General features: G+C 32.9%; 1 long non-coding RNA gene across 1 annotated transcript; it reads left to right on the top strand.

The window, feature by feature from the left end:
- The first annotated feature begins 654 nt into the window (after positions 1-654).
- On the top strand, positions 655-20371 carry LOC148605771 (uncharacterized). Its single transcript, XR_015916039.1, has 3 exons — positions 655-1200; positions 4177-4243; positions 19921-20371. It is a non-coding gene; the product is annotated as an uncharacterized LOC148605771 (long non-coding RNA).
- Positions 20372-24120: the final 3749 nt, after the last annotated feature.

The raw sequence follows: 24120 nt of genomic DNA, 5'->3' as shown, positions 1-24120 counted from the left end.
TTAGCCTTAATACCTGTAGTCATTTTCTCGTAATAAACGAAAATTTAAGTTTTACGGATACATTTTGGCGGCAGATTTTGATTTTTTAAATTCATTGTAAAGATCAATTCAAATCAATATCTGTATAAGTTAAGTAAGGCAATAATGCTCACCAGTACAATGTTACAACAAACAACAGTACATATCCCAGTATTCTAACAACTGAACAGAAGATGATATACGTTACAAATGCAAATACACAATCATAATTAAAGTAATTAAGTTAAGACTGTAAATACATGGAAAAGGAACCTAAATAAATACGCATCACCTTGAAATTTCCAGTGATTTTGAAATATATGCATGTACTATATTTTGAAAGAGGAAGGGCTTCTAAAATAATAAGGCTTGACATACTGGCGTCACAACTCGATACAAAATGAAATTCATCTTCGACACTTTTCATTGTGCACAAAGCACACTATCTATTTGACATCTCTATACCATAGTAACCCCCAGTTTCAACAAACAAGGAATGTGATGATTATCTTAGTTTACATCTAGTAAGGCATTTTTTTTAATAAGTCCGTTTTGTTAAATATTTTTGCAGACTTGGTACAAATTCAACAACAAATTTGTACAAATAACACTTAGGAGAGCCCTGAAAGGTTCCGTTTTGATCAAATGTTAAGTACCAGTCAACATAAAATTCAGACACTGCTAATGGAAAAGTGATTCATGTTGGATAAAAAGTAATTCACGGTGAAGACAAACCTACCAAACAAACGATGCTTCTGTGCAAATTTCATTTACAATCTACATTTTTGTACAAACTTTTTCTCTATTTAGCGCAACAAACAAATAAAAAACTAAGACTGGTTATGTGATCAGTAACTGTTTCTAAACAAGAAATAAAATTAAATTGGGTTGGTTTTTGACGTGCTGTCTGATTTTTAGAAAGACAGATAAAAAAATGTACTTACGATTAAAATACTAGGAGTGTGAAATGTGGTGCACGATAGAACGTTTCCATGTGGTGTTACGTTTTGGTCCGTGGTCAAATCATAACTTGTCACATTACACCATAATTCGTTTCTTTCCCCTGTATTTCCAAACTCATTGAGAAACTCTTCGCAGGAGAATAAGCATAAGAACTTTCACTGCTTTCAACATCTTGGATGCAATTGATATTTTAAACTCGTTCTTCCAAAATAGAAACAGGTTAGTATCATTCATTCCCGAGTGTTCGATATTGTCGTTTACTTAACGGAAATAAAGGCTAAAAACCACTAATTCCACTTCCCATAGGCTTCTATGCTAATTTCACAATATTCAATGGCTTCTCTGGACTTTACCTTAACTTTGACCTGCAGAGGACTATATATCAGCATGATTCTACATATGCCAGCTCACAATCCTCAGAATGGCATGTGGGGTTAGCAGACTTGCAGTGCAGTACTGGTCACCGGAAGTGAAGTGTCTATAAATAGCATGGGAAATCCCAGTGTTTTCACAAGATAGGGGTATATTTAGAAATCATTATGGAGATTAGGCTTCACATCACAAGAAGCAAAATGCACCTATAAAATGTACAGAAATGTTTTTCCTTTCAGAAACTGTTTAAATTTTTTAAATGAGATGAGAACTTTTTTCACAGCACTATGAGGAACAGGGGTAATTTCTGCATAGGACTATTTTTGCGTACGTTCCAAATGCTCATTGGTTGAATTGGTGGTCTGTAACCAAAACGCGAGTTGAAGGATCAGTCAGTCATAACCATTTTACTGCTACAAGTGGGGCTGCATGTACTGGACAACAACAGCAGGTCTCACTTCCAGATAATGTTTGCTAAAGCCATGTAAACATGATGGCTTTTCAAAGGGTATGGTCTGGATAAGACACCCCCTTTTTTGTTGGATTTTTTTTTCAATATTTTGCCATTTTTTTGGGCAAATGAGTCAAACTTTATAGTTTGCACATTTTAAGCAATGATTTTTATTTATATACTGCAATGGTAATTCTTCTACAAGTGATGGAATAAATATTGAGTGAAAAATGTGACTAAAACAGTATAAGCAATGACCATTTTTGAATGCTGGAATAATACATTTTGTTCCATAAGTTTATCTGTGCACACAGTAAGACAAACTAGACAGAGGTAGGTACTGTCTCACATAAATGCAGTACAAGTGTTTTTTTTTTTTTTTTTTTGTTAAAATTTAGATATGGATAGTTATGGGTACAAATGTAACTTGTTTATGTTGTTAATCTTCTGTATTAACAATTCAGAAAGGCTTTAAATTTGAAATTAACAATATAGATATGATCATTTGAAACCATAATAGATTCAGTGCTTCTAGACCCAAATGTAGTACAGAGTTTTGATTTTAGCATTTTAAATATAAAAATACTAGTTTAGTTTTTCAACCTGTCCATCACACACTGAAGATTGGATGCAAGTTTTCATTAGTGGGAATTGGGGTGTCAGATTTCTTGTGTTTGAAGAGAAATTGTATATATATGGCATATAAATTGTACTGATTTCATTTTTTCTTCTCATGGACTTTCATCAGTGGACTTAGTACTGTCATATTTTAAAAAATTGGAATATTTTTTTTTCAATATTTTGCCATTTTTTTGGGCAAATGTGGCAGAGTCAAACTTTATTGTTTGCACATTTTAAGCAATGATTTTTATTTATACACTGCAATGATAATTCTTCTACAAGTGATGGAATAAATATTGAGTGAAAAATGTGACTAAAACAGTATAAGCAATGACCATTTTTGAATGCTGGAATAATACATTTTGTTCCATAAGTTTATCTGTGCACGCAGTAAGACAAACTAGATAGAGGTAGGTACTGTCTCACATAAAATACAGTACAAGTGTTTTTTTTTTTTTTTTTTTTTGTTAAAATTTAGATATGGATAGTTATGGGTACAAATGTAACTTGTTTATGTTGTTAATCTTCTGTATTAACAATTCAGAAAGGCTTTAAATTTGAAATTAACAATATAGATATGATCATTTGAAACCATAATAGATTCAGTGCTTCTAGACCCAAATGTAGTACAGAGTTTTGATTTTAGCATTTTAAATATAAAAATACTAGTTTAGTTTCTCAACCTGTCCATCACACACTGAAGATTGGATGCAAGTTTTCATTAGTGGGAATTGGGGTGTCAGATTTCTTGTGTTTGAAGAGAAATTGTATATATATGGCATATAAGTTGTACTGATTTCATTTTTTCTTCTCATGGACTTTCATCAGTGGACTTAGTACTGTCATATTTTAAAAAATTGGAATATTTTTTTTTTCAATATTTTGCCATTTTTTTGGGCAAATGTGGCAGAGTCAAACTTTATTGTTTGCACATTTTAAGCAATGATTTTTATTTATACACTGCAATGATAATTCTTCTACAAGTGATGGAATAAATATTGAGTGAAAAATGTGACTAAAACAGTATAAGCAATGACCATTTTTGAATGCTGGAATAATACATTTTGTTCCATAAGTTTATCTGTGCACGCAGTAAGACAAACTAGATAGAGGTAGGTACTGTCTCACATAAAATACAGTACAAGTGTTTTTTTTTTTTTTTTTTTTTTTTTAAAATTTAGATATGGATAGTTATGGGTACAAATGTAACTTGTTTATGTTGTTAATCTTCTGTATTAACAATTCAGAAGGGCTTTAAATTTGAAATTAACAATATAGATATGATCATTTGAAACCATAATAGATTCAGTGCTTCTAGACCCAAATGTAGTACAGAGTTTTGATTTTAGCATTTTAAATATAAAAATACTAGTTTAGTTTTTCAACCTGTCCATCACACACTGAAGATTGGATGCAAGTTTTCATTAGTGGGAATTGGGGTGTCAGATTTCTTGTGTTTGAAGAGAAATTGTATATATATGGCATATAAGTTGTACTGATTTCATTTTTTCTTCTCATGGACTTTCATCAGTGGACTTAGTACTGTCATATTTTAAAAAATTGGAATATTTTTTTTTGCACCACTTTTTGCTCTTATTTCTGATTAAAAGAAATTGGTGACAGAATTTTGGAAGCCAGTGCAGCCCCTGTTTCAGTTACATGTTTATAACTCCATTTTGCTGTCTATATACAGAATCTGAAAGTTATCTAATTTTGAAATAATGCATAGTAAGTATAATTTTGTTTTGAAGGTGCTCTATGTTGCTAAAGAGAGATTAGAGGATGCATGAAAGGATTCTTAGTAATGACTCGTAAAAGGTGAGTGACGTATAAAGAACTTGCAAAATTAAATATTAAACCAACTATGTCTGAGGAAAGATAAACAAGCTCTAGCTAGATGTTAAGTTCTGGTAAAAATCACTATTACTTGCTATCAGGAGATATCTCTTTTTATATACAGATGCTTTTGTTATATGATTTAGCCAAAAACATATATCTTTATTGTGTGAATATTCAGTTGCAAATATAGTTTGTCAAGTCCTATTCTGATTATGGACCTGAATTTAGACTTCCATTAGAATTTTTATAATTTATTTAAATACTAAGATAAAAGTACTGCTCATATAGCATTCTAAGTTTATATTCTTAAACAGCATATTTATAGTCAGAGTGTCTTTGAATATTTTTTTTCTATTTCGTTGTTTTACATTTGTGGTTGATAAGTGAATTTTCAAAGTGATTTCATTTCAAAGCCATAAAAGATTAAAAACTTCAAAAACATCCCAAAACAATACAAACAACCTCTCTCTTTTAGTCATTCAGCTTTTTTACTATACTGCACAGAAGAAAAATGCACTAAGTGAATATGTAAGACATACACTCTCTATGACTATCATTGTATTTTAACACAAGATATCCCATGGGAGAAAATAAATCCCATGGGAGAAATTAGAATCCCATGGGACACAAAAAATCCCATGAATTTCAAATTGTAACTACAAATTTATTTTAGTAAATATTGTAAAACAAAATGCATTTTATTAAATCCCATGCAAATCTGCATCCAATGGTTACTCACATGACATGGTAGGTTAAAGAAAAAGCGTCGCAAGATTTGCAATTCAGTGTTTTGCAAATTTAAATTGTCTTGTGTTTCATGCGGTGTGAATGAAGCCTATGAATGGGAGAAATCCGGTTTCTTATCTTTTAAAAAATGTTTCTGTCTTCCCAATATCATGCTAAATGTTTGATGCACATATATTCAGTTATTTAACATGTTATTTCATCAATAATTTAATTATTGATGCAAACCTATATTTTGTAATAAGTGCTAGCGGTCCTTTTCACAAAAAATCGTAAGTGTAAAATTAGTCGTAAGTTATGATGTAATAATAGAGTTAAGTATTGTGACGTCACAACTTACGACTAATTTTACTCTTACGATTTTTTGTGAAAAGGACTTCAAAAATAAAAGAAACGTTTATTTTCAACCTTTATTTACATTTGTTGAAACTATTATACAGCCTTGGTCGGGCGTGCCTCAGGTGGGCGTGTCGGCGTACGCGCCCTCATAAAACTGTGAGAAAGTTTTTGTTTAGTTTTCTTTCGTCCAAAGCGGAGGACTCACTTTTTAGGAATTGGGAAGCGTAAGCCAAATTTTCATTTCCAAAATTGTTTCCCCTCTCACAAGCATTAAAATAAGCATGACCACGAACAACACTTCAGCAACACAGTATCACAATGCTTTTATCTGCCATTCTTGTTTTGTTATGTGGTCCAGGGTGGCTGACATAATATATACAGATCAGCCGGTGGCAATAAGACGAACTATTAAAAAAACAAACAAAAACAAACAAAAACAAAAAAACAAAAAACAAAAATCCTTTCTTTAAGCCTTAATTACTATGCCAAAGAGCACATATATATGTAGGCTTTTGATACTCCCATACTTGTAAACAGAAAAAAAAACCAAACGAACACACAACAAAACTTAGTTGCACTTAAAATTTACCTAAAATATATGGTTATGAAAATTAATTTAGTCATACTGTACAAGCGCCAAGTATGCACTTATTAAAAAAAAAGAACTGTGACATACATGTACATTTAATGAGGGCCTGATGGGTTATTTTCTTTCTTCGTGATTGGCGCATTTTCGCTATCATGATCCGTTTTTCTACAACTTTTTTTTTCGTGATTCGTGATGAAATCATTGTTCTTGAATCGTTTTCATTTGAGTTTTATGCTCGTTCTTCGTGATTGAGACATATATTTCGTTCTCGTGATTTTTTCCATTACTGAAATAAAGAATTCCATTGAGTTGTCTTTCTTGGCTTAAAAAGTTGAAGTGGCGCGATTTAATTTAGAACCTGGGAGAATTCAAGATTCAAGATTCTTTATTTCACTCGGACACAAGTTATGTGTAACATGAGGCAAATACAAATACAATTAATGAAAATGGCAAGGTAGACAGATATACAAAAAATACATAAAATATATGCATTAAATTACAATATAGCTGACAGTTTTTTGATAAACATGGAAATTTTAGATAACAAAGTTGTATGATAACTTGAAAACATACCCTTGAACTTGTATATTGATGGGTGGGATGAAAAATACTTTGGTACATATAGCTTCCTAAGATTTACAACAATAGAATTTTTACATACAAATAAATAATGAAACTCATTTCCTAATAAACCTTCGTTGCATAAGCTACATATTCGTTCAAGTCTAGGTATATTGTGCCATCGTCCTGTTTCTATAGGAAATTTTATATTGAATGGTCTAAATTTGATTATTCAGATTCGGGATTTCTCGGGTAAACGAAGTAAGTAAGTTTCAAGACCAAAGTTTTGCTTAAATAACTCATAGAAAGATCCTCTATTGGAGTTATCAATGTCACTATGCCATTTTTGAACGAATTGATCTTGCAATATCTGCTTAATTAGTTGTTTGAATAAAGACAAATCTATAAATTGTTGATCGGTGAATATATAGCTTAATCCACATGAATCAAATATTGACTTCAGGAACGAGATCCACTTAAAATTACAAACATTATCAAAATGTAAATTAAACATAAGTTTAAATACAATACAACTTAGTTTATTTTCGAGAGTAAAATGACACCATCCTCAGCTTTATATCTATGTCTAAAGGGAATCGCCCAAGTTCTCCATACACCATGAAGTTCGGCGTAAATTTCAAGTGAACCTTTTCTATGTAATTTGTGTTTTCGAATCCCCAAATTTCATATAATAAAATAGGAGCAATCATAAAATCAAAAAGCTTTAATTGAATGTCGATAGGTAAATTCAAGTTTCGAATTTTAGTGTAAACGGCAAATAATGCCTTTTCAGCTTGTTCAACCAATTTACTTTTGGCATCAGTGAATGAGCCGTTATACTTAAGCAGTAATCCTAAATAATTATAACTGTCGACAATTTCAAGTGATGCATCATTAAGTTTAAACTCTGGCAGTCGCCGTGGTTTGCGTTTGCAAAATATCATAACTTTAGTCTTGTTAGTATTAACCGATAATTTCCATGTATCACAATATGCCGAAAATATGTCTAACGATTTCTGCATGTTGTCGCTCGTTTCTGCAAAAACAACAGTATCATCCGCATACAACAGTGCAAAAATCTCTAAATATATCTGCAGGGCATCATGAGATTTATCTAGAATAAAGTCTAATGGTCGACCATCAGCATTCCTAAAGAATTCTTCCAAGTCGTTCAGGAAAATAGGGAAAAGGAAAGGCGACAAGTTTTCTCCTTGACGGACTCCTATCAAACAAGGAAAGAATTCTTAACGATCGTTTCGGTATTGAACGCATGATCTAATATTGTTATACATATTAAAAATGACATCAAAACATTTACCACTAATATTACTACGCCTAAGTTTAGTTCATAGTCCGGTGCGCCAAACAGTATCAAAAGCCTTTCTAAAATCTATAAAGGTACAGAAGAGCTTTTTTCCGCTTGATAGATATAATGAAATCAAAGCATATAAGACAAATATGTTATCAGCAGTTGAATGGCCTTTCCTGAATCCAGCTTGATTCTTTGAAATCAGACTTATCTCATTTGAAAGATCTGTTAGTCTTTCATTTATAATGGAAGTAAATAACTTACCCAGACAACTAATAAGCGTGATAGCTCTGTAATTATCAGGGTCGTTTACATCCCCCTTATTCTTATATATTGGTTTAATAATTCCAACAAGCCAGTTCTCCGGTACAGTTCCGCTGTCTAATATAACATTGAATAATTTACAAAATGTACCAATATGATCTACGGGTATATTTTTCAAGTATTCATTAATAATTTCATCTCTACCGGGTGCTTTGTTATTTTTAAGATTTGAGATTGCTCTCAAGACTTCGTTTTCACAGATCGGAGCATTGAGAATATTATTAGCTACCTCTTGATCAGAGGCCGAAAGATTAATATCCTCATCATCTAAATCGAACGATGCATCATTTGATTCATCGGCATTTAAATTCTTGAAATAATCATAAAGAACGTCAAGAGGAATAGCTGGTGAATCTTTTCTATAATTATTAAATCGATTCAACAATTTCCAAAAATTTTTCGGATCAGTCTGTAGAATTAAATTTTCGCAATTCATTTGCACATTTATCTTGGTATTGAGCAAAACTCACATTTAACTGAAGTTTATAATTTCGCGCTGCTCTTTGCAAGCGAGTTTGAACATTTTTACTCTTATTTGTATTGTATTCTTTCTTCGCGCTATGAAAAACATTGCGTTTTTCTTTACATTTCTTGTCGAACCAAGGCTTATCTCCTTGTTTAGCTTTATACTTATGATTTGCAGATTTATCACCACCCATAACATTCTTACCATTATAAGTAAGAATATTTACCAATTCATTTACTAGTTCATTTACCTTTTCATCAGTTATTTCGTTAGATTGTAAAAGTTTATCTAACTTAACATCAATATCACAAAGTGGATCTGTAATAGCATGCCGGAATTGTTCCGACTTTTCAGGGGCCCATCTCACACGTGTAGATGAATGAAGTGTATCATTTATGTTGGGATTTAATTTTTCTTTGGTGAATGACAAGGTAAATTTTATTCTATTGTGTACATCTGATATCATAGGGTCAAAATCTAATACACATAATTCTTCAAATAATGAGAACAAATTCGGGCTTACAAGTACATAATCAATCAAACTAATATTTTTACATGTAGTTTTTCCAATATCTCTATCTTCGGAAACTCTACCATTTGCTATATACAAAGATAATCGTTTACACATTTCAATCAATTTATGACCATAATTGTTACACCGACCAACATCTTGAGTTGATCTATTAAGAGATATATTATTCTCTTGTAGTACTTTATATGAATACATATTATCAATGATATCATCATCAAATTCATTAAGTAAGTTAAGGTTTTGAAAAAGCGCATCATCAGGGATTACAAAATCATCTGCTTTTCCTGATCTTGCATTAAAATCACCAAAAAGGGAAATATAGTTCAAATTATGTGAAAATGAAATTAATTCTGATTCTAATTCCTCAAATGCAGAATGGCATGCATATTTTGAGTTTTCTGGCGGTATATTTACACAACCGTATAACAATCTTTGTGGAAGACCTGTATAATCTGGCAAAATTTCAAACCACTGTACTAGTTCAGATTCTGTTTTTATAAAATTAATATATTTCAAAAATTCTTTTTTATACATAACAATAATACCACCGGACGTTGACATTTTTCCTATTTTTAGTAACGTATTCGTAACCTTGTGGTACATCAAGAACATCAAATTTATCTAGTTTTGTTTCTAAAAAACATATAATATCTTACTCTTGAATTAGTTCAATAAAGTCAACATTTAGAAGCTTTGATTTTAATCCGCAAACATTACATTAACGAATGTCACTCTCAATTTGTTTAACTGTCGTTGTGTATCGGGTCGTGATCGTTCATGTGTGTCTGATGTGATGTCCTAGTTCATACCTGGAATGTGAGGTGTTTCACGGGGTTTTGAAACGTACGGCTGACCGTCTACAATAAGGGTATCATACACTATTTTTGCATTTCGCTTGAGCCTTTGAAATTCTTTTAGTTTAGGTATCAGTGCTTTCCGGCGCTCGCTAATCTCAACTGGACACTGTTGGAAAACAGAATATCTTGGGCTATTTTTAAGTTTTTCATTTGCTTCTCGAAGAACTTTCTGGTGATCATCATATTTTGTAAATCTTGCGATTATACTACGATGCTTTCCGTCACGCCGTGGCTTTAATCTATGAACGTTTTGGAATTCAATTGTGTTTGCACCTTCAATTTTCAGTTCTTGATTAATAAATTCTTTTACTAAATTGTCTGTTTCTTCTCTAGTTTCATCTGTATTTTCAGGTAAGCCAGTAAAAATTAGATTGTACTTCATAGAATGGGTTTGAAGTTTCAGATATTGTTCATGTAATTCTCTATTTTGATTTTCCAGTACCCTATTTTGTTCCTCAAGATATTTCATTCTATCCTCTATAACATAATGATGCCTTTCCTCATTTGCCAAGGTTCTTGAATGCTGGTCTTGAAGTGTTTTTATATCATTGATTTCTTTTTTCATTGAGTTTATATTAGTTTCAACAGTTTGTAGTTTAGTATTTATTTCTTCCAGCATATCAAGTTTTTGAAGTTTATTTTGAATCATATTGTTGGTTGTGTTTACATTTTCAAGTCTATTATTCATAATATTCATGTTTTGTATGATGACCTGTAGTGCCATATCTGTGTTTGATGTAACTATAGGTTCTGTGTTTGACATACAGGGATTGCCTTGGATGTTGGATACTATGGGTTGTTGTACTGGTGTACTAGACTGTGGCTGGGTAGGGTACATGGGTGGTGGTGGGAGTAGAGACCTGAATCCAATTTGTGAAGTATTTTGTGGAATTTGCATTATAGATGGCCCTATGTATGAACGTTGAGGGCTATTCGTACCATATATACTCTGATTTGCTTGTGTTATGACTTTGGATAAGTCCATATTGGGTAAACTTGGTATCGTTGTGGTCGCCACCATGTTTTCGTTTTTGTTTACAATTTTCTCGGGTGGGGTAAGTCCTGAATTAGACGAGTTACTCCTACTTCTTTTCTTTTTACCCATTTAATGTTTAGCGAATTGTCCATGAAACATCTTCAACAACACAGAGTCACTTAAACCTTGTGCCACCAGGTATAATTACACTTTTTCGTAGAGCTATCGTGAGTACGTCTTGTCTACCCCGCCATTTTTCCAGTATTCAACACGTAAACAAGTAATGAGCCAGTAATTTATTTGATTGTACCTTAATTTAACCAATCTAAAACACAAACAACCAGCTTCTGAATCTCTATTATCGAGATTGATTGGAGATACTCTTCTTATATTTTCGTGATCCGTGATCATGGAAATTTATTTTCTGTGAATCGTGATTGACAAAAGAAAAATTTCAAAAAATAAAAAAAACAACTCATGAGTCGTGATGAGGACCCTTGATTTGTAGAGGTATTATGAATTTATGGGATCCATTGATACAGCTAATTCTGCAAAGTGTGTAGGTGTAAAGTTTTCAATTTTCGATAAACCAGATCAATAAATAAGTACAAGAGATAGCGGCAAAAATAGATGCATCTTTTCATGTGTGCTCATAGAATATACCTAGATTTCCAGTTTTAATTTCAACAGAAGCACCTCTTCATCTGTTACATTAAGGTTTTTTCCCCATTCTGTTATTTGTGTAAAACGTCTATTCTTATATTCATAACAAGGTATGTGGTTTTGCATTAAAAAAAAATCAAATTTAAGCACAATAATCATGACGTCAGACTTCGCGGCAAAACAGTGCCTTCTGAATGTGAGTTATCACAGACGTTTTCTGCATGTGCCACTGTCCGATTTTGGTGCCAATTCAAAATACACTCAGTGCCACAGTCCTACGCCGAACAGATATGGCCCTGCACTTTGTCATATCCGGTTTCCTGGTAATACCATGGTCCTTTGGACATTCCAAAATTTGGGATATTGTTCACACTATCATCTAATGTAATTATTCTGTAGGCATATATATGCATTGCCTATAGAAGCGAGTATCTGAGGTTCAACATTTGGAATCTTACCAGCAGCTCCAGCTATATCCTTTCAGTTAGAGCGGGTCTGATTCATGATACTAGGTCTATTTACAAAGTCTGGAAGTATAATAGGAATATTTTACGCATCTTTGCATGCATTAAAAAACGACTGCCTGTCCTGCCGTATAAAAGCTATGCTTCGATTTGAATAATACAATCGGAACTATATTTTGTCTTAGGCGGATTAACAACAGGTGGAACAGCGTCCCATGCAACTTTTCTCAAAATTTTCCCAAAAATATATGAAGGAGAAAAAAAACTGAAACAAATGCGTTGAAGACATGTGTATATTTTAAATGATTAAAATTAACGTATTTCTATTTTCGTTTATTTGTTCTGATAAGTGTCTTCTTTATTTTCTTGCTACGAAACTTCACTGTTAAGATTGTTTCTGATGACTGCCGAAAGTCATCCGCTTTGGCTGATAACTAGTATTAGGGATCATCTCATCTTATTTTTGCTCGCGTGCGCGCGCGCACACACACACACACACACAGACACACACACATTGTTCTTGAGATCACTTTGTGCTCGCTATAAAAAAGAAACCAAAAAAATTGTCCCACACAAACGAAATTAGGTGATTAACAGATTTTCCGTCTGTTTGTAGGGAAACAGTTCAATTAGCATTTTTTTTAGAAACTAAAAAGATTTGAAATTTCAGTTCGGATTCATACGGAAAAGGGCGCAGATACCGCGTTCGTTCCCTTTATGTTTGATTGCTTCCATAAAATTTTGATTTTCCACGAAAAATTATCCCACAATTTGTTCTGGCAATATCGCTTCGCTGGACTTGATATCTATTTACGCCCCAACCTCTAATCTAAAATTCTGGATCCACCCCTGAATTTTTCTTCAATTTCATAACGGCATAAGAGCTTCCTCCCACTATCAAATATGCATATATAACACAAACATATACTAGTGGGGCTACATATTTGATAGTGGAAGCAAGCCCCTGTGATTACGGCATACCGAAGTCCAGTTTTTTTTCTGAGAGTAACTTGTCCTTCTCTTTCTGAAAATGTAGGCTGAAGCTTTGATCATGAGTAAAATTATCTTTTAATATTGACCGATATTTCCCTAATTAAATTTATTTATTTTGTACCCCACCCCTTTAACAAATTTTTCAATATTTACTAAATCCCTCTTATCACACAATTTTGTACTTCATGGTTTTCTTCCTTGGATTAACCAAATCGGCGGTAAAATTGTATATAGTAATTTTTATCACTATCATATGATCTAAAAGCAGCTAATTTGTATGTGAGAAAACTCATGTTAAGGGGGTAGATCATTTTTAGTACGTATTTCGCGAACAACTTTCGTTTTCAGTTTTATCCAAAATTTTGAGAAATAAATTTGGCGCTTATCACCAAGCAAAGCCAGACTTAGATATTTAGAAAGTATATCATGATGATTTGCCCTACGAAATAAAAATAGTACGAGGGTACAGTACGTGTATTCCTAAATATAACCGTGTTATTTACTAACTAAAATAGCTTTGCAAACTTCTTTCATACAGTACAACGTAAAGAATGCACTTTCATACAGTTCAGTTTACAGCATGAATTTTCCTACAATACAACTTACAGCATGCACTTTCCTACAATACGACTTACAGCATGCACTTTCATATAATACAACTTACAACATGCACTTTCATACAGTACAACTTACAGCATGCACTTTCCTACAATACGACGTACAGCATGCACTTTCATACAGTACAACTTACAACATGCACTTTCATACAAAACAGCTTACAGCATGCACTTTCCTACAATACGACTTACATCATGCACTTTCATACAGTACAACTTACAGCATGCACTTTCCTACAATACGACTTACAGCATGCACTTTCATACAATACAACTTACAGCATGCACTTTCCTACAATACGACTTACAGCATGCACTTCCATACAGTCAAATTTACAGCATGCACTTTCCTACAAAACAGCTTACAGCATGCATTTCCATAGAGTAAAACTTACAGCATGCATTTTCATACAGTAAAACTTACAGCATGCATTTCCATAGAGTAAAACTTACAGCATGCACTTTCATACAGTACAACTTACAGCATGCACTTTCATACAGTACAACTTACAGCATGCACTTTCCTACAATACGACTTACAGCATGCACTTTCCTACAGTACAACTTACAGCATGCACTTTCATACAGTACAACTTACAGCATGCACTTTCATACAAAACAGCTTACAGCATGCACTTTCATACAATACAACTTACAGCATGCACTTTCCTACAATACGACTTACAGCATGCACTTCCATACAGTCAAATTTACAGCATGCACTTTCCTACAAAACAGCTTACAGCATGCATTTCCATAGAGTAAAACTTACAGCATGCATTTTCATACAGTAAAACTTACAGCATGCATTTCCATAGAGTAAAACTTACAGCATGCACTTTCATACAGTACAACTTACAGCATGCACTTTCATACAGTACAACTTACAGCATGCACTTTCCTACAATACGACTTACAGCATGCACTTTCCTACAGTACAACTTACAGCATGCACTTTCATACAGTACAACTTACAGCATGCACTTTCATACAAAACAGCTTACAGCATGCACTTTCCTACAATACGACTTACAGCATGCACTTTTATACAGTACAACTTAAGCATGCACTTTCCTACAATACAACTTACAACATGCACTTTCATACAGTACAACTTACAGCATGCACTTTCCTACAATACGACTTACATCATGCACTTTCATACAGTAAAATTTACAGCATGCACTTTCCTACAAAACAGCTTACAGCACGCATTTCCATAGAGTAAAACTTACAGCATGCATTTTCATACAGTAAAACTTACAGCATGCATTTTCATAGAGTAAAATTTACAGCATGCATTTTCATACAGTAAAACTTACAGCATGCACTTTCATACAGTACAACTGACAGCATGCACTTTCCTACAATACAACTTACAGCATGCACTTTCCTACAATACGACTTACAGCATGCACTTTCAAATAGTACAACTGACAACATGCACTTTCCTACAATACAACTGACAGCATGAACTTTCCTACAATACAACTTACAGCATGCGTTTTCATACAGTACAACTTGCAGCTTGCACTTTCATACAAAACAACTTACAGCATGCACTTTCCTACAATACAACTTACAGCATGCACTTTCCTACAAAACAACTTACAGCATGCACTTTCATACAGTAAAACTTACATCATGCACTTTCATACAAAACAGTTTACAGCTTGCACTTTCCTACGATACAACTTACAGCACGAACTTTCATACAGCGCAACATACAACGGTGAGCCTTTCGAAGGTTAAGCATTCAATGCTGAGTTTTTTGGTTTTCTTGAGGGGTGTTGAAAAATGTGTGCTGATGAACAAATTTACGAGCTGTTTTTCGGGTGTGAAAATGAGATATGTATATATAGTTTGTGTATGGTATAAACGATCATTTGCTTTCATATTGGGACAGATTTCAGTGGGGTCAGGGGTACCATTCTTACGCCTTAATGGCTTTACTTAAGTTTGATTACGTATTATTTTGTTTCAATAGAATGTTTAGATGCTGTTTTAAAAATGTATTTGAATATACAAAAGTTGCCAATGGCAGAAAATAAGAAATTCCAAAAAATCCCTTTTTATGAAAAAGTTATAATTATTGTCACATTCCAACTGAGAAATAATCGCTTGAAATAAGCAGATATATTGAATAAATCGATGATTATAACAATGGTTCCCAACATGTTACTTTTTCATCGTTTTTTATGATAAATATTAACATTTTGGTTCATGTTGGAAGTAGGGATGGCAATTTTTCACCTAATTGGACTTAATAAAAGGTCGATATTAAGAAAAAAATGACAATAATGGGTGATATAGAAGAACATATGAAATTCTGACATTAAATTCCCTTTTTACGATTTTATGATAATTGTTACACAAAAAGGAAAATTTAAGCACCTGAATTGATCGGCTACGTTCGATACATCAATTAAATTATGAATGCCTAAAAACTCGCTGTTGCTCGGGGTAAAATAATGCCGCATATATTGTCAGCCCGTGGTAAAACAATGATGAACTGGAGTTTCCGTGATTTATTTCGATACTAATAGGACAATTACGGTACATTTTTTTTACATTTTCATGACCTATTACTGTAACCTTAGAGCCGCCATATTTGTCCATATTTGGCTGTACACTTAACGTCAAGTTTATACAAGTCTCTCTGTACAGCAGTTGCACAGTGAATGAATATTTCTGTACAGCAGTTGGATAGTGATAAAATATTTGATAGTAATGATATTTAATCAAATAAAATATATATTACAGAGAGACTTGTAGCAAGTCTAATAAAGTGGACACTGTTAAATTCAATACGGTTTGGTTGGAAGTGACAGGAGTAAGTATCGATGCTGACTGCAATGTTCTTTATCAGGTTCAAGTTCATTAGCAAATGAGTGGAATTGAGTCGGAACCTCACCCCCTTTGTTCGAAAAGTTTGTATAACATTTGTATAACATTTTGGCAAAATAATAATTCCAAGGAACCTTTTTTTTTTAAATTTCTGGATCTGCCCCTGTATTGCACACGTGTTCCACAAAGTAAAGAATGAACCCGTTTGTTGTTCTGCACCTTAATCAAATATCCTCAATACGTGTTCATTTTTGAATTTGAAATGAGGGGAGACAACTCTGTAAATGAAACTGAAATGCAGAAGAAAGTATTAGATTTCCAAAGTTTTTTTTTATCAAAAACAAAATAACCAATTACGATGTGCTGTCCAAATGTTTCAAGGCGTAACCTCTCATCATCAGCGTACAAATATAATATAGGAAGATGTATGGCAAGCCAAAGTGGACAAAAATGAGCATTTTCTAATATTACAAAATATTGATTTTTGACCACTTTGGCTTGCCATAAAGATCTAAATCCAAAAATAATTATATAAAAGAAGTACTAAAAACTTTAATAACCATTGTCTCCATGCATGGCATGATAAATAGCATTTTTTTCTCAAATTTTAATCAATGATTTATTAGCCCTGACCAAGTGTCCATGTGAGTTTATGCCATTACTCGACATCCGTCATGTTAATTTTATTAAATCTTCTCTTCTGAAAGCACAATTCCGATGGAGATGATTATTGGACAATGTCTTTAAAGTATCTAGTGTCAAAATCCAAAATTTTCATAGTCATAATGGTTGCCATAGCTATAAACAAAATGTTGTGATTAATTGGTTTACAATGTCTACTTAAACTACTTAAAACATAAAGAGATAGTGTGAAATTAAATAACAATCCATCTGAAAATAATGCAAAATGTGATTCATGGTTACATATTTTTTTTATTTTGATATTTTGTTTAAAATGTTATAGTAAACAGAAAGTAAGTAACCTGTGACTTTTGATATAACTCTTGTTCCTAGGAGATAAAAAATGTATAGAAGAGGGGTCTGAAATGGGGGGGGGGAGTTCTCATCACGAGTTGATTTTTTTTGTCAATCATGATTCACAGAAAATAAATTTCCATGATCACGGATCATGAAAATATAAAAAGAGTATCCCCAATCAATCTCGATAATAAAGATTCAGAAGCTGGTTGTTTGTGTTGTAGATTGGTTCAATTAAGATACAATCAAATACATTACTGGCTCATTACTTGTTTACATGTTGAATTCTCCCAGGTTCTAAATTAAATCGCGCCACTTCAACTTTTTAAGCCAAGAAAGACAACTTAGTGGAACTCTTTATTTCCGTAATGGAAAAAATCACGAGAACGAAATATATGTCTCAATCACGAAGAACGAGCATAAAACTCCAATGAAAACGATTCACGAACAATGCTTTCACCCCGAATGACAAAAAATAAATCTGCAGAAAAACGGATCACGATAGCGAAAATGCGCCAATCACGAAGAAAGAAAATAACCCACCAGGCCCCTCATTGAAAGTACTGCAGAATTTGAAATGAAGAAAGACAACTCTGTAAATGAAAATGAAATGCAATAGAACCTATTAGATTCATCTCACAAGAGCAGACAGATTGGAATGAGTGATAAAAACATTTCATCATATTGACCTGTAATACAACTTAATAACAAAAATAAAAATGTGAAACCTTTTTGGGGATATGTATCACTTATTACGGAATTTGTATGATTCTTACTAAGACTGATACTTAAAAGCACACCTCAGATGCAGAATTACAAGATCTACATTTCTTCCATTATTATACAAATTTTGAGTGTGGACTCATTGTACGAGATGTTGCTTTCAAAAGGCAAAAAAAACTTTTTTTCTGTTATTATTTTTGGTTATGTTTCTTTTTTTTTTTCTGCAATTTTTAGCCCATGTCCGGCACACCATCATAGATAAAAAATGCTTTTAATTAATGAAATTATATTACGATAAGGCCGACAATTGTCTTTTATTTGGATTTGAAGTTGTGGGATGACTTCTTGTTAGAGTTCTTCCCAATATAATTTGACAAAAGGAAATTTTAGGCAATGCCTGGAAAACTATCATCGTTAGAAAAACATTTTTATTGATGAAAATATCTTTACGATTAGGTCTACGAAAGTAATAGTTATTGCCATTGAAAAAAAGGAGGTTTATTTGCAAATTTTAGACATAAAAGATATTTTAGGCAATATCTAGAAAAACACAATAGACAGAAAAAAATATTTACCACTGATGAAATGATCTTTACGATAAGGCTTACAAAAGTCACCAAAGCTGTAGGTCGACTCTTTGTTAGAGTCATTTCCCTTGAAAGCCACTTATAAACTAAGTTAGGGATTCAGTCTCCTTGGGGCAACTTGCTGCAGATTGAATTCGTAATTTTCAAGTGGAGTTTACATATATATGTCTGACGTTTGACATTTCTTTATATTCCAACTTTTACATCATTTGTTTGAACTTTTCTTTGATTTATGAAGGGTGACCGCACATGCAGCAATGATATTTTTATGGACTCATGAGAAAGAAAAACACACTGGTCTGACGGTTTTTCAAAAGAATAGGTCATACCGTAGTTCCATTAATCGTTATTGACTTCTGTTTATAAAAAAAAAGTTTCCATGAGAATCGGTTGTGGCCTAGCCGAGTTACAATTGATCACGATAGGGACTAATACATATTCAGAATTTAGTGTATAATGTACTTCATAGGCAAAACGCCAGATTTATCCGAGTTAAATGCTTGTGTCTACGTGAATAGGAAAATTATAAATGCTTATAATTTGATGAAATGTTGTAAAAAATTTTCAATTGACCGATGTGTCAACTGAACAGTGTAAGAAATTTCAAAACTAAATGAAAATCACGTTAGAAAAAAAAACTATGCTTATTCTAATATATTGTGTTTTCAACATGGTTCAATGATGGAAGCCTTTGTCGATGCAACTTTTTCTGGAAACTGCTTGATGGATTATTTTTATATTTATGATATATTTATATGATGTTATGATATGCATTCTACCCTTTTTGTTTAAGAAAACCTTGATGGAGTAATAGGGGAAAATATATTGTGGACACAACTGATCTTAAATTTACACTATAATGTCTGAACCTAAACCATATATGAATGATATATCATTGATCTATTCCTTCTGAAATTGAGTTTGTTACTCTTTCCACTGCAACACGCACCCTCACTAGTTTTGTTTCATGAATGTTTTCTGCCACGGCGAGGGACATACGGCTATGCATAGCTATCTTCTCAAAGATATTTAGGAAAGAAAACGCTTCTATAAATATAATAATTTATTTTGTCTTATTTTTCTCAAGGCCATTGTCAGATTAGGAGGTCAATCATACCAGACAGTATGTGACCGATTAGCCAAGGAGATGCTTGACCGAGATATAATCTCAGAATATAGGGCTGAGTTAGATGAGATAAAAGAGGATACATGAGTATAAGAAAACCTCAAGAGGTTACATTTTATTTTAATTCTATCATTTTCTGCTATGCTGACAACTGACAACTGTATTCTTTCTGTTCTTCCGGAAATGAATGGAATAAGGCAGGTAATGCCGTTTTAAGCCTGTAAAGGCTCTATCTTGTGTTGAAGCAATGGTAGACATGTTGTTTACGATATGTACATGGAATTTAAACAGTTGTAAAAACTGCCGTTGCTGAGGTCGTAAAAGGTGAGCAACTAATCATAATGCACGAGAAAGGCATATGCTAATTAGATTGGAATTATACCAGAATAACATTTAAGGTTATGCAAAAAAAAAATAATAAAATAAAATAAAGTAAAATAAATACTAATGTTTGCTTACACAAAGTACTAGAAGTTTTGCAATAAATAAAGAAAATCTATTTTGATTACCTTAACGCCGTTGTTATTTATATATAATAAAAATCAAAACACCAAAGGACGACATTTTATATATATAAAGTAAGTCTTTCACTGTCTAAAAAAAACAAATAAAGCTGTTTAACACTTTTCACTTTTTCGCAAGAGGTAAAAAAATCTTTCATATGTCAAGAATAAAACATAGCCCAACAGTCCAACTTGACTATGGACCGAGTTGTTCGTTATGTTCGAAAATAGATTACTCTTTATTTAGTTGTTTTTCACAATTGGCAATTTCTACTGATTCTCATTCACTAAATCGATTAATTCCGGAATTCCTGCTGTATGTAACTTCTAATCAGGCTGTAATCAGGCTCCCTCTGTTTCGTAGGTTATATATTGAGTTTGTGTTGATTTTTCCTCTGATGAAGACTTCACTCTCCATAACAGGTCGGTACAGAAGTGAAAGTAATTTTGGTGCTAATTGCTAATTCTCCTACACTTTATAAGATGGCTTATAAGTTTTTCCGACAATATAGCAATATTAGAAAAGTGGACATATAGCTATCTTGCCATGATGTGTTTCTCTTTAGTTTTTGTTTTATCTATTAGCTCAAAGTACATGCAAGGCAGTTCGACACAAGTAGTAACAACATTTTTGAGGTTCCCTTCCGATCAGGCATTGATTATGAAATTATTATAAAGACAAATAGATAAAAGTAAAATAAGCGATATATACAATATTTGGCTAAATAAAACACTTTGAGTTGGGAATTCCCATAGTAGCACATCATGGAAGCACATCCGCAACCATTACTGTGTATGTTTTTTGCGTAGTGTGATTGAAGAAAAAACACATTTTCTATGAGCACTTAAACAGTTAACGTTATGTGGCTTATTACGACCTTACTATTATATAGTGTTCGTAGCTAACTTATTTGACAGTCGTACTCTGCATTAGTACTAATGCGAATGTTTATGGTTCAAGTCTGACCCGGGAAATTTGTTTTTATGTTTTGAATTTTTTGGTAAAAATGTTATTATTAAAATGCCTTTTCCTACTTCCGATAATCGATTAGTCATTTTTTATCACATAAAAATTCTTATACTTATAAGTCATGTTGTTACACTTACGTTTCAGGTGTTTCCCTTTCAACCAAATATATCATCTATTCGTGATGTATTTAAATGCAAAATTTCATCATTTGCTTGTTAGTACGTTTCATTGAAAAAAAAAATACCAGGAAAGATGGGCCAAGCCCTTTCGCAGACACGTTCCATGATAAGTAAATATCGAATACGTGACATATAAAAGCGACCATCTGAATGTTTTTCATAAGATTAATGTTGTTGAAGTTCACGTTATTTAAAGAAGAAATGTTAAAGATTATTTCTGAAATGTCTCTTCATTATACGATATTTAGCTTTTAGTTTAACATTCACTTATTAGAATTAGGTCAAAATCTTTACGGGAAATCTTTCGGTGGATGTCTGTTTCTAAGGACTTAGCACTTGAATGGTTTCACGTCATTTAGTTAGGGAACTATGACGGCTAGCTTTTTGGTATGGGTTTTGCCCATCATTGAAGATCGTGCGATGATCTGTATAAATTTAATTGTTCGTTGCTTGGCTTTTAATGGATGGCAACAGTACAGCATCTCCTATTTTTATAAACTTTCTATTTATATCAATTGCCATTGCCCCATCCAATTCGCCATTTCCCATAGAGAAATTCCACTCCAGATATAAAGAAAAACATTCCATAAAACTCACCATTGCATGTCTATTTATTATTCTAATACATTACCTACTTAATTGTTTCCAAAATATTTTCCTATTTTCCTATTTAAACTAGTGTACTCATCTAGATACATTACAATTTTAAACAAATACAATGTAAAACTTGATAGACAATTATCCCCATTTTCTTTACATTCAAAGTCAACACCCTTATTTTACTATCTAATTTGTTTTGTTCAAAGAAGATTCTGGATACTCCGTGCGGTGGCTCATATTAACAGATTATCATAAAAATAAGTCGGCAGTGGAATAATTGCTTCAAGCTTGTAGTCATCAGTACAGATGTTATATGGTCGTCATTATGAACTCGTGGATCTTTATGGTGTGGTGTCCATGTTCTATGAAAACTGTTTGTTCAACGTGTCATTGTTTTGACTTTTTATGAGCAACTCGGCGGGTGTTTCTAGAAAAGGAGAGGACGCTTACCCTAACGCTACACCTGGTCCATGCTCCAAGTTTTTGATGGAGTCTGAGTTGCTAATTTACTTTTGCTACTTTTTATGCATTATTTTGATTAATTAATGATCTTTGTTGTGTTTGTTTTTCATGTCTGGTCTTTGTCCCTGGATTGTATCTACTGTTTTCGGCTAGAATCTTGGATCCCTTGATTACTTTTTCAAATAGTTTTAAATCCTAAAACATGGCCTACACGTGAAAACGATCTACATTCACAATGTAGCTAACCAAATAAAATACATTACACATAAAAGCCAAAGATAAGAAACATCAAGATGACTCACAAAAAAAAAAGCACTGTTCAACGTCTTTTTGTCTGTCTACATCCTGAATTCGACAACAATTGTTATCTCAGTATTACGATTTATGATAAAACAGACGACTTAAGTTTTAAAAATTCCTCACCTTTGCAGTAATATACCCTCCCCACCTTCTGCATATGGTGTTAATATTATCAGTTAGTTCGCTGCGCTAGAGCAAGTACTAAACTACCCTGATTTCCATAAATATCTTCGTAACAGAGTCTTGAATAGAGTGTATGAAGAAATGCATCTCAAAAGATCTCTTACAGAATTCTTTTTCGTATATCAGTTCTTCCTTGGTTAAAGAATATCTAGTATCTTCTAAAACAATGAGTAATGATTGATTTCTGTAAATAATTCGATATGCTGATGCGACAACTGATTAACCGATTGTTTCAATCCTTTAAAATCTCCACCGGTATATTCATGCCGCAATTTTAGAAGGAGGTTTGTAAAACTTAGATTTAACCAACCATTTTGTTTGTAATGCTTGAACCAAATCATGACCATTGCGGTACCAGCTACTCGGTTGGTGTACTACCTATTTTTTAATATACATTGTAATTTGGACATAACTTGATTATGAATCGGATTACGGTTCGATTATTTTGTTGTTACCCTTATATTGTAACATACATCTTTCATGTATGCCGACGTATATACAAACATCGAAATCGTGTTATGTCATAAAGTTTTTCATCATTTAGATATGTGCCAAGTACTTGTTGGTTAACATAATCTTTAATGAACGAGTAATCAAGAGAACCAAGGTTATAGCGGTAATCAAAAGAAAACAATCCAGGGACAAAGACCAGACTTGGAAAACAGACATACACAACAAAGAGCACAAAGTAACTAAAATCAAACACACAAATCACCAAAGCAAATGAGCAACTCGGACTCCACTAAAAACGGGAGCATGGAGCAGGTGCACCGGTAGAGTGAGCCTCCTTTGCTTTTCGGAAGGGTATTTCATCCGTTGTTTTGAGATTTTATCATTTCCTTGATTTTTCTATTCGCGGACGTTATTAGTGTGTCGATGTTTTGAATGAGTAAACAAGGGAACCAAGATTCGAGAAGATTCAAAGTAATACATGTATTCCAAGGATGAAGACAAACAGCACGAA

The sequence above is a fragment of the Perna viridis genome, chromosome 10 (genome assembly GCF_037379345.1).
Source record: "Perna viridis isolate PV_CMFRI_1.1 ecotype Kerala chromosome 10, ASM3737934v1, whole genome shotgun sequence".
Lineage (NCBI taxonomy): Eukaryota > Metazoa > Mollusca > Bivalvia > Mytilida > Mytilidae > Perna > Perna viridis.
The sequence above is the reverse complement of the archived record's forward strand: the minus strand, read 5'-3'. Positions and strand labels throughout refer to the sequence as shown.